Below are 11,892 nucleotides of genomic sequence, written 5' to 3'. Positions count from 1 at the left end.
GTGGAAGGTAGGAAGTGCAGAGATATAGTTTGAGGGAGAAACAGATAACGGGTGCTGTGGAGGGGAAGGAGTTCTGGTCACAGATGGGAGAGAGAGAGAGAGAGAGAGAGAGAGAGAGAGAGAGAGAGAAGCCCGCAGGGGATGGCACAAGGAAAACACTTCCCCAAAGCCACTGACTAGGAAAATGAAAGGGGTTGATTTTCACGAATTTTTACAACCAGCTTAAACTCCAAAGACTGGAGTTTTAGAAGTCCGTGCTGTAGCAGGTGTGGAGGCTGGCAGAGCAGTGCTCCTGTGGAGAAGGAAGGCAAATAGCCCAAGGGGCAGATGACGTGATCTGAGGATCCCCTGGGATGCACTAGGAGAGAGGGCTCCCTCTTCTTGGAGAGCATCTGGGAGAGGTGGCATTGCCTCTCTGAGGACAAAAGAGCTGGCAGGTTCCATTTCCTTCCCCGCCCCTCAGCACAGGTGCACAGACACCTGCTGAGGATGGCTAACCTGTACACTGATCTCTGACTGTGCTTTACTCCAAATCCACCCCTTTGAGCTTTGGTGCGACTGCCTTTCTGGAACAAACCTGTTGTTCTGGAACAACAAACCTACTGCAGGGAGAGCCTCCCTCAAAGGATCAGCACAGGCCCCCACAAAACCAGGTTCCTAAAGTATGGAGTTTTAAAACTCAGCTCGCCTGCCTGAGATAGAGCCCAAAGTGCACTGCACTGCTACATGACCAGACAGCCCGGACGCAGGGTGAAGGCAGGGATCTGAGGGAAACCTGGAACACAGGAGGGAAGACTGTTCACTCTTTTGGGAGGGTTTTCGGACAGGGGCAGGTATGACCTCCCCTCTCCGGGGATGAGGGAAGGGGCTGGCATCATTTCTCTCCCCCATCCCTCAACATAAACTAACTTCAGCAAGCAGCACTGGTGGCTTAAACCACTTACATGAAGCTCCGCCCCCCTGCACTCTGCTGTTGCTTCTTTAGTAGGACAAGTGTGCCTGAGAACCAGAGAAGTGGGGCCCTCCCCTAGAGGACGAGCACAAACCCCCTCTCCACCTCCCAACCTGCACACATCACATCTACTGACAATAGAGTTCTGCAAAGCTTTAGCTCTAGTGGAGATAGTATCACGTCTCTTTTAACAAATAGACCAGAGAACACCTAGTTAAAATTTGCCACACTCTGGCCAAGGTCCAAACATTCCCCAATGCAGAAAAGGAGAAACTCTGCAGATGACTAACCTGAGGGAAAGAACAGTCAAAACACAGCAGCAGAGTGCACACAGCACACACCAGGGACGTTTCCTGAAGTACCAGGCCCCGGACAGTACATTATCTCTTCTTAATATAGCCATTACTCTCAGTAGCAGGAAACATTACAGGTTTTCCTAACACACAGAAGAAGACAGAGACCCAGACAAAATGCCAAGACAGAGGAATTCATCCCAAAAGAAAGAACAAAAAAGGTCACAGCCAGGGAGCTCATCAAGACAGATATAAGTAATATGCCTGATCCAGAATTTATTGTTTTAATTTTATTTTAATGTTTATTCATTTTTGAGAGAGAGAGAGAGACACAGCATGAGCAGGGTAGGGGCAGAGAGAGAGAGAGAGGGAGACACAGAGAATCCAAAGCAGGCTCCAAGCTCCGAGCTATCAGCACAGAGCCCGATGCATGGCTCAGACTCACAGACCATGAGATAATGACCTGAGCCGAAGTCGGTCGCTTAACTGACTGAGCCACTCAGCTGCCCCAACTGATCCAGAATTTAAAGCAACAATCATAAGGCAGCTGAGCTTGAGAAAGGCATAGAAGATACCAGGGAGTCCCTTACCACAAAGATAAAAGACCTAAAACCTCATCATGCCAAAATGAAAAATGCAGTAACTGAGATTTGAAACTGACTGAATGTAATTACCAAAAGGATGGAAGAAACATAGGAACCAATAAGTGAAACAAAGATAAAATTATGGAAAATAATGAAGCTAAAAAGAAGAAGGAAAGAAAAAGATCACAAATATGGAGTTGCTAAGGAACTCAGCAACTCCGTAAAGCATAATAATATTTATATCATCGAAGTCCCAGAAGAAGAGAGAAAAAAAGTGGACAGGTTTATTTGAGAAAATTATAGCTGAAAATTTCCTTAATCTGGGGAAGGAAACAGACATCCAAATCCAGGAGGCACAGAGGACCCCATCGAAATCAACAAAAACAGGCCAACAGATGCAGAAAAAGCATTAGAGAAAGTACAGCATCCATTCTTGATAAAAGCTCTCAAGAAAATAAGGATAGGGGAACATACCTCAATATCATAAAAGACATATACTAAAGACCCACAATTAATATCATTCTCAGTGGGGGAAGAACTGAGAGCTTTTCCTCTACAGTCAGGAACAAAACAGGATGTCCATTCTCACCACCACTGTTATTTAACTTAGTACTGGAAGAACTAGCCTCAGCAATCAGACAACAAAATGAAATAAAAGGCATACAAATTAGCAAGGAAGAGTCAAACTTTCACTATTTCCAGATGACACGATACTCTATATAAAAAACCTGAAGGACTCCACCAAAAAATTGCTGGAACTGATACACAAATTCAGTAAAGTCGCATGATACAAAACCAATATACAGAAATCTGTTGCATTTCTATACACCAATAATGAAGCAGTAGAAAGAGAAATAAAAAAATCAATCCCATTTACAACTGCACCCCAAACCATAGGATACCTAGGAATAAACCTAACCTAAGAAGTGAAAGTTCTGTACCTTGTAAACTATAGAACACTTCAGAAAGAAACTGAAGAAGACACAAAGAAATGGAAAAACATTCCATGCTTATGGATTGGAAGAACAAATAGTGTTAAAATGTCTATACTACTCAAAGCAATCTACACATTTAATGCAATCTGTATCAAAATACTACCAGTGTTTTTCACAGAGCTAGAACAAACAATCCTAAAATTTGTATGGAACCACAAAAGACCCCAGACAGCCAAAGCAATCTGGAAAAAGAAAAGCAAAGGTGGAAACATCATGATTCCAGACTTTAAGCTATGTTACAAAGCTGTATTCATCAAGACTATGTTACTGGCGCAAAAACCGACACATAGATCAATGGACAGAATAGAAACCCCAGAAATGGACCCACAACTACATGGTCAACTAATCTTTGACAAAGCAGGAAAGAATATCCAATGGAAAAAATACAGTCTCTTCAACAACTGATGCTGGGAAACTAAACAGCTACATGCTGAAACTGGACCACTTTCTTACACCATACACACAAAGAAATTCAAAATGGGTGAAAGACCTATGTATGAGACAGGAAACCATCAAAATCCTAGCGGAGAATACAGTCAGCAATCTCTTTGACCTCAGCCATAGCAACTTCTTATTAGACATGTCACTGGAGGCAAGGGAATTAAAAGCAAAAATGAACTATTGGGACTACATCAAAATAAAAAGCTTCAGCACTGCAAGGGAAACCATCAACAAAACAAAAAGGCAACCTACTGAATGGGAGAAAATATTTGGAAATGACATATCATATAAAAGGTTACTATCCAAAATATATAAAGAACTTTTACAACTCAACACCCAAAAAACAAATAATCCAATTAAAAATGGGTAGAAGACAGGAACAGACATTCTCCAAAGAAGACATTCAGATGGCCAACAGACACATGAAAAGGTACTCAACATCACTCATCATCAGTGAAATACAAATCAAAACTACAATGAGATATCACCTCATATCTGTCAGAATGGCTAAAATCAAAAACACAAGAAACAAGAGGTGTTGGCGAGGATGCAGAGAAAGAGGAAGCCTCTTGTACTGTTGGTGGGAATGTAAACTGGTCCAGCCACTGTGGAAAACAGTGTGGAGGTTCCTCAAAAAATAAAAAAAAAACCACAACTACCTACAATCCAGCAATTGCACTACTAGGTATTTACCCAAGGGATACAAAAATACGGATTCAAAGGGGTACATGCACCCCGATGTTTATAGCGGCATTAACGACAACAGCCAAACTATGCAAAGAGCCCAAGTATCCATTGACTGATGAATGGATAAAGAAGACGTGGTATGTGTGCATATATATATAATGTGTGCGTGCATATATATATGTATATATATAGATATAGATATATATAATATTAGCTATCAAAAAGAATGAAATCTTGCCATTTGTAACAAAGTGGATGGAGCTAGAGCTAGAGTGTATTATGCTAAGCCAAACAAGTCAGTCAGAGAAAGACAAATAGCATATGATCTCACTCATGTGGAATTTAAGAAATGAAACAGGTGAATATGGGGGGGGGGCGGTCAGAGAAAGAGAAAGGCAACCATAAAACAGACTCTTAACTATAGAGAACAAACTAAGGGTTGCTGGACACGACAGTGGGTGGGGGGTTGGATTAAATGGGTGACAGATATAAAGGAGGCACTAGTTGTGATGAGCACTGAGTGTTACATGTAAGTGATGAACCACTAAATTCTACTCCTGAAACTAATATTACCTTATATGTTTACTAAGTGAAATTTAAATAAAAACTTGAAATTACATAAAAAAGAAAGTAAACAAAAAGCAAACAAACAGAAAATGCCGAGATAAAAATTTCTTTAGTTGAACTAAACATTTTAATTAAACCATGTGCCTTATAGAAAAATAGCCCAGTTACCGGCTTATATTCATGGAGAACCCCACCTAGTTATATTTTATCTTCATCTACATGACTCTAAGTAAAATTACAATTAGTTCAAATATTAGTACCAGTGGTATGATCAAATTTCAGTTATTTGAACAACACAGTCTCCCAAGTTCTAACTGCCTGACTTCATACTCTTTCTCCTCCTCCCTCTTTCCCTGTCCCCTATATATATTCTTCTGCAAAAGCCATCCTCTGCCCCTTCTCTTTTTATTATTACTTATTTTGGGGAAAGCGCAAGTGGGAGAGGGGCAGAGAGAGGGGGACAGAGGATCTGAAGCGGGCTCCGCATTGACAGGCTGACAGCAGTGAGCCTAACGTGGGGCTTGAACTCACAAACCGCAAGATCATGACCCGAGCCAAAGGCGAACACTCAACTTCGCCACCCAGGTGCCCCTACCCCTTCTTTCAAGAGGCCTAAACCACCAGGCTGGACTGCAGTGGCAGCCATACCTATGATGACAGCAGCATCAGCAGTAAGGCTTTAGTCATCCGGAATTTAATCTCAGCCTTGTGTACTCCACTTCCACTATAAACCATTGGGAGCTATGGACACATATCCATGTGTTGTTTTGTTTTGTTTTCCTAGGGCAAGCCAATAACCACAGCATAGCAGCGCTTTTAATACTAAAACAACAGAACCTACAAGCTAACTTGTAAATTGAACTACCTTGAACTAACTTGTTTGCTTGTTTACATTATGATAATACAAATAGAATTTTCCTGGTAGTTGCTTCACAAAGAAAGAAAAAAACACCAAGGTAGAGTTACATTGTTACCATAAATAAATTTTTAGTACAGCTTTGTAAAACCTTATTATAGCTAATAGTCAGAACTAGGATAAAAATACCCAGCTATGAAGAGCTCTGCATTATAAAGAAGGCATTCTCTACAAATGTGCTTCACTAATACATCATTTAGATTTTATTTGTTCCTGTTGATTCACTCAGATGGACACATTTCTGCATGTTTTAGAAGCACCTAAATGCAAATTTGGTAACAATAAATGCCTAATCACTTTGAGACTCTTTAGATATTAAGCATTTCATAACTTTATTTCATTGACTACCATTCACTGTAGTCTAGCTCACAGAGATGGTTATGTTTAACTTTGCTTCTTCATTAATGTGGAACAGAACTTTTTAAGCACATCCTTAGTCTTTCTTAAAAATTTTTTAGGGGCGCCTGGGTGGCGCAGTCGGTTAAGCGTCCGACTTCAGCCAGGTCACGATCTCGCGGTCTGTGAGTTCGAGCCCCGCATCAGGCTCTGGGCTGATGGCTCAGAGCCTGGAGCCTGTTTCCGATTCTGTGTCTCCCTCTCTCTCTGCCCCTCCCCCGTTCATGCTCTGTCTCTCTCTGTCCCAAAAATAAATAAAAAACGTTGAAAAAAAAAATTAAAAAAAAAATTTTTTTAATGTTTATTTATTTCTGAGAGAGAGAGAGAGAGCACGAGCAGGGGAGGGGCAGAGAGAGAGGAAGACACAGAATCCGAAGCAGACCCCAGGCTCTGAGCTGTCAGCACAGAGCCAACATGTGGATTGAACTCATGAGCTTTGAGATCATGAGCTGAGCTGAAGTCAGATGCTCAACTGACTGGGCCACCCAGGTGCCCCAAGCATATCCTTAGTCTTTGAGAACATGTGAATATGTGACAGAAGTCATGGAAAAAGCTAAGATAATTTTAACCAACCTTTTTCTTAACTGTCAGACAAGTAAAGATGCATGGGCAGTATAAGAAGCATTTTTCACTGGTGTCATTCACAAGCCACACTGACCCCTACCTAGATTGTAAGATAGTATCACTAATAATGAAGTGTTCAGATCCAGTTAATACAAGAGCAGGGCCGAGACCAGAGTGAGGTGTATGAGATACCTAGAGTGGAAAATCTAAAGAGGTGCTCATTGCAGCACCCTGAGAGTGTGTGCATCCTTAAAATCTGCACCTATGTGTCTCATTTGTCTTACTCCAGTCCCTGCCCTACACAAGATCCCCAAAGTGATGTTGGCTGTAGGAACCAAGGGTGCCCGATCTCCACATTCCATAGCTGAAACTAAACTGTAGAACCAATCTTATCTCTGGTAGAAAGGGTTTACTCATCTTCAGCACAGTGCTTGGGAGACTCAGCCATTTCCCTTAAGTGACGGAGATCAGCCTGGTATGCTTTTCAACTAAGCTAAGACACTGCCTCCTCCCCCACCCCCCACAGTGCCTGTATGATAAGACCCAGGAGTCCCCCTTCCAGATACCAGAGCCCTGCTTATAAACACTAGTCCAAGATCTCAGGCCTTGTCACCTTCTGACAGAATTCCTGATGCAACACACCTACTTAGATTACAGTATTACCTCTTCCTTGATTTTACCTCCTTGTTACTTGACTCTAGAGCCTGGTCCAAATCCCACTCCATGCAATTTCCAGTTCTGTCTGCTGCTGAGACCACCCTCTAGGTGGCTGATGTAGGCTTCTTATAAGTCTGTGGCTCGATGTGTCACCTTTCAGTTGGCTTCCAGTAACCCTACCCCAGCAGAGTGAACAGAACTATCTATTTATTGTGACAACCAAAAATGCCTCCAGCCTTAGCCCTGTTGAGAATCACTGGAAGTAGAAGATAGGACCTATCTTCAATAAGGAACAGGCCAAGCATTTTGGAACCTGGTTCTTTCCAATCCATTGGTTCATAAATCTTGCTTGTGTCAAATTCCTTTTTGGGAACTTCTCTTTTTATTATTTTTTAGTTTTTGGGAGAGGGTGCATGTGAGGAGTGGAGAGAGGCAAAGGGAGAGAGAGAATCTTTTTTAAAAATTTTTTAACAGTTTTATTCATTTTTTAGAGACAGAGAGACAGAGCACGAGCAGGGGAGGGGCAGAGAGAGGGGGGGACACAGAATCCAAAGCAGGCTCTAGGCTCTGAGCTGTCAGCACAGAGCCCGACGCGGGGCTGGAACCCATGAACCATGAGATCATGACCTGAGCTGAAGTCGGCCACTTAACTGACTGAGCCACCCAGGAGCCCCAGAGAGAGAGAATCTTGATCTTGCTTGTGTCAAATTCATCTAGGGGAACTTCTCTTTTTATTGTTTTTTATTTTTTGAGAGAGAGAGGGGGTGGGGGGAGAGAGTGTATGTGAGCAGTGGAGAGGGGCAGAGGGAGAGAGAGAGAGAATGTTGATCCCCCGGCCCTGGGATCATGACCTGAGCCAAAATCAAGAGTCAGACACTCAACCAACTGATCCACCCGGGCATTCATCTGGGGGAGCTTCTAACTTACCCTTTTAACACACACTTAAATAGTGTTTACTATGTGTCTTAAACTATTTTAAACACCTGACAAACATTAACTCATTCAATCCTCATAACAACCCTTTGAGTTAGGCACTATTATTATTCCCATTCTACAGATTAGGAAACTGAGGCTTGAGGGGTTAATGACTAATTTACCCAAAGTCACACACATCTAATAAATATAAGCCTAAATTCAAGCTCAGCCCTTTGGGTTATAGGGTAAGTGGTAAACACTATGTTATGCAGCAGACAACCATATCCCATTCCTAAAGACTTGTTTCAGTAAATCTAGGGAAAGAACTGAGATATCTGTATGCAATATGAACAAAATTTTGAGGTGACTTTGTATAGTTAGAAGGGCACCCACCTACTAACTGGTGTTTGAGAACCAAAGCACTATTCCACACCTCATTGGGGAGAGACAGAAAGGAGACTTATGTGGCTAGAAATGTGTGTTATAATATACCAAGAAAGCAAAGAAAAACAGTGGTTGGGGGCACTATTCATTCAAAACCTTGGAAGACAAGGTAATAATACACCTCACTTTCATAAAATAGTCAACAGTGAACTATGTATTGTTAAATGGAATAAAATATATTATGAATGTAGCATCAGAAGAAGAGTAGAATAGCATTAATAAACATGAAATTATCTTGTTAAGTAGATACATGACAGCAATGGACTTAAATGAAGGAAGAACAGCCTTGCTGGTTGCATGGTGAGATACAGATAGTCCTGAACCACCAGTCAGGCAAGACAAATGATACCAGGTAACCCCAAAGTGTGATTTTAAGCAATGCAGTAATTATAGCAGCTGAGGGGGGAAATAGACACGACTGGATATATATGAAAAAATGAGATAAAATGTGAAAGAACTTTGAAAGCAGTTTAGCACCATACTAATATAACTATCACCACTTTGTTTAGTGGTATGTCATCTTAAGTGGCCCCCAGGAATAGAACACACACAACAACAACGAAACCAAAACAACAGAAATATCCAAACCAGGCAGAGCCATAAGCAACAATCCACCACCAAAAGGGAGTGAGCAGCTGTAGACCAATCAGCAGTATTTCTGACTACTCAGTATGGAAATAATTGAGTCAAAGAGTAAACTCAAACCTGAACCAGAACTTCTACTCTCAGCCACTGCCATAGAAGGTGGAGTACAAAGAAGCCCAATATACTGAGAACTTGGTTCCTAGCATTATAGAAAAGCTTCACTTTTCCCTGCAAGCACAAATTAAAATCACATCCCATGTGTCAGGAAAGGTGTGTTCCCAGGTTCCCACCATCTCAGCTGTATTAAACCCTAAAAGTGTTGGAGAACCAGCCAGGAGGTGAGTTAAAAGAATGCCAAATTTCAGTTTTTAATTAATATAATATTTGGTAATAAAAATTTTAAAAACTATTATCTGGAGCACCTGGGTGGTTCAGTTGGTTAAGTGTCCGACTTTGGCTCAGGTCATGATCTTATGGTCCATGGGTTTGAGCCCCACATCAGGCTCTGTGCTGACAGCTCAGAACCTGGAGCTTGCTTCTTACTCTATGTCTCCCTCTCTCTCTGATCCTCCCCTGCTCATGCTCTGTCTCTCTCTCTCAAAAACAAGCAAACATTAAAAAAATTTAAAAACTATTATCTTGTGAATATGCCCCTTTTTTCCCCTTCCCCTATGTTCATGTTTCATTTCTTAAATTCCACATATGAGTGAAATCATATGGTATTTATATTTCTCTGACTGACTTATTTCACTTAGCATAATACACCTCACCTCCATCCATGTCATTGCAAATGGCAAGATTTCATTCTTTTTGATAGCTGAGTAATATTCCAGTGTGTGTGTGTGTGTACCATATCTCCTTTATGAATTCATTAGTCAATGGCCATTTAGGCTCTTTCCATAATGTGGCCATTGCTCATAATGCTGTTATAAATATCAGGGTGCATGTGCCTCTTCAAATCAAAATTTTTGTATCCTTTGGGTAAATACGTAGTAGTGAAATTGCTGAATCATAGGGTAGTTCTATTTTTCACTTTTTGAGGAAACTCCATACTGTTTTCCAAAGTGGCTGTACCAGTTTCTGTTCCCACCAACAATGCAAGAGGGTTCTCCTTTCTCCACATCCTCACCAACATCTGTTGTTTCCCATGTTGTTAATTTTAGCCATGTTGACAGGTGTGAGGTGCTGTCTCCTCCTGGTTTTGATTTGTATTTCACTGATGATGAATTATGTTGACCATCTTTTCATGTGTCTGTTAGCCATTTGGATGTCTTCTTTGGAAAAGTGTTCATGTCTTCCGCTCATTTCTTAACTAGATTATTTGTTTTTTGGGTGTTGAGTTTGATAAGTTCTTTATAGATTTTGGATACTAACCCTTTATCAGCTATATCATTTGCAAGTATCTTCTCCCATTCTGTAGGCTGCCTTTTAGTTTTGTTGACTGTTTCCTTTGCTGTGCAAAACTTTTTATCTTGATAAGGTCCTAATAGTTCATTTTTGCTTTGTTTTCCTTGCCTCCAGAGACATGTCTAATAAGAAGTCTCTACAGCCAAGGTCAAAGAGGTTGCTGCCTGTGTTCTCCTCTAGGATTTTGATGGTTTCCTGTCTCACATTTAGGTCTTTCACCTATTTTGAATTCATTTTTGTGTATGGTATATGAAAGTAATCCAGCTTCATTCTTTTGCATGTAGCTGTCTAGTTTTCCCAACACCATTTGTTGAAGAGACTGTATTTTTTCCACTGGATATTCTTTCCTGCTTTGTCGAAGATTAGTTGACCATATAGTTGTGGGTCCATTTCTGGGTTTTCTATCCTGTTCCATTGATCTATGTGTCTGTTTTTGTGCCAGTGCCATACCATCTTGATGACTATAGCTTTATAATGTAGCTTGAAGTCTGAAATTTGATGTCTCCAGCTTTGCTTTGCTTTTTCAAGATTGCTTTGGCTATTGACTGAAATTCCACCAAAAAGTTGCTAAAACTGATACACAAATTCAGCAAAGTCACAGGATACAAAATCAATATACAGAAATATATTGCATTTCTATATACACCAATAATGAAGGAGCAGAAAGAGAAATCACACCAAAATCCATAAGATTTACAACTGTACCAAAAACTATAAAATACCTAGGAATAAACCTAACCTAAGAGGTAAATGTTCTGTGCCTTGTAAACTATAGAACACTTAGGAAAGAAATTGAAGAAGACACAAAAGAATGGAAAAACATTCCATGCTCATGGATTGGAAGAACAAATAGTGTTAAAATGTCTATACTACTCAAAGCAATCTACACATTTAATGCAATCTGTATCAAAATACCACCAGCATTTTTCATAGAGCTAGAACAAACAGTCCTAAAATTTGTATGGAACCAGAATTTCTTTAATATAAGAGACATTATAATGGAATTTATTAATACTCTCCAGAAGTATGAAAACATTTTACACTCAGCAACATAGAAAGGCTATTCTTAAATATAGACACATGTACACATAGAAAGCTTATAGCTTCAGTTTTACATCTCAATCCCAGGTTGAAAGCAAAACAGAAATATAAACCTTCACCAGCCCAGATCTCAAAAAGCAGTTCTATTTCCCAGTGGGCACAAAGTTCTTAATTAATTTGAGCTCACAAAAGACAAAAAGACCAAAAAACTGGATTCTCTTTCATCTCTCTTCTAATAGAGACTAGATCTCCATCATGCAACAGGTATCTTCAAATGTTTATACCATAAACTCAAATTCCCAATCACTGCTGCTACCAATGTATAATAACTTACCAGACATGCATTAATTAGAAACAAAAACAAATTTTAAAAAATCAGTAAAAAGTAAAAGTAGACAGTTAACTTAGTTCTATAACCACTTTGAATTTACTCTAAGAGCCAATAAAA

The sequence above is a fragment of the Panthera onca genome, chromosome C1, assembly GCF_046562875.1.
Source record: "Panthera onca isolate mPanOnc1 chromosome C1, mPanOnc1 haplotype 2, whole genome shotgun sequence".
Classification (NCBI taxonomy): Eukaryota; Metazoa; Chordata; class Mammalia; order Carnivora; family Felidae; genus Panthera; species Panthera onca.
The sequence above is the reverse complement of the archived record's forward strand: the minus strand, read 5'-3'. Positions refer to the sequence as shown.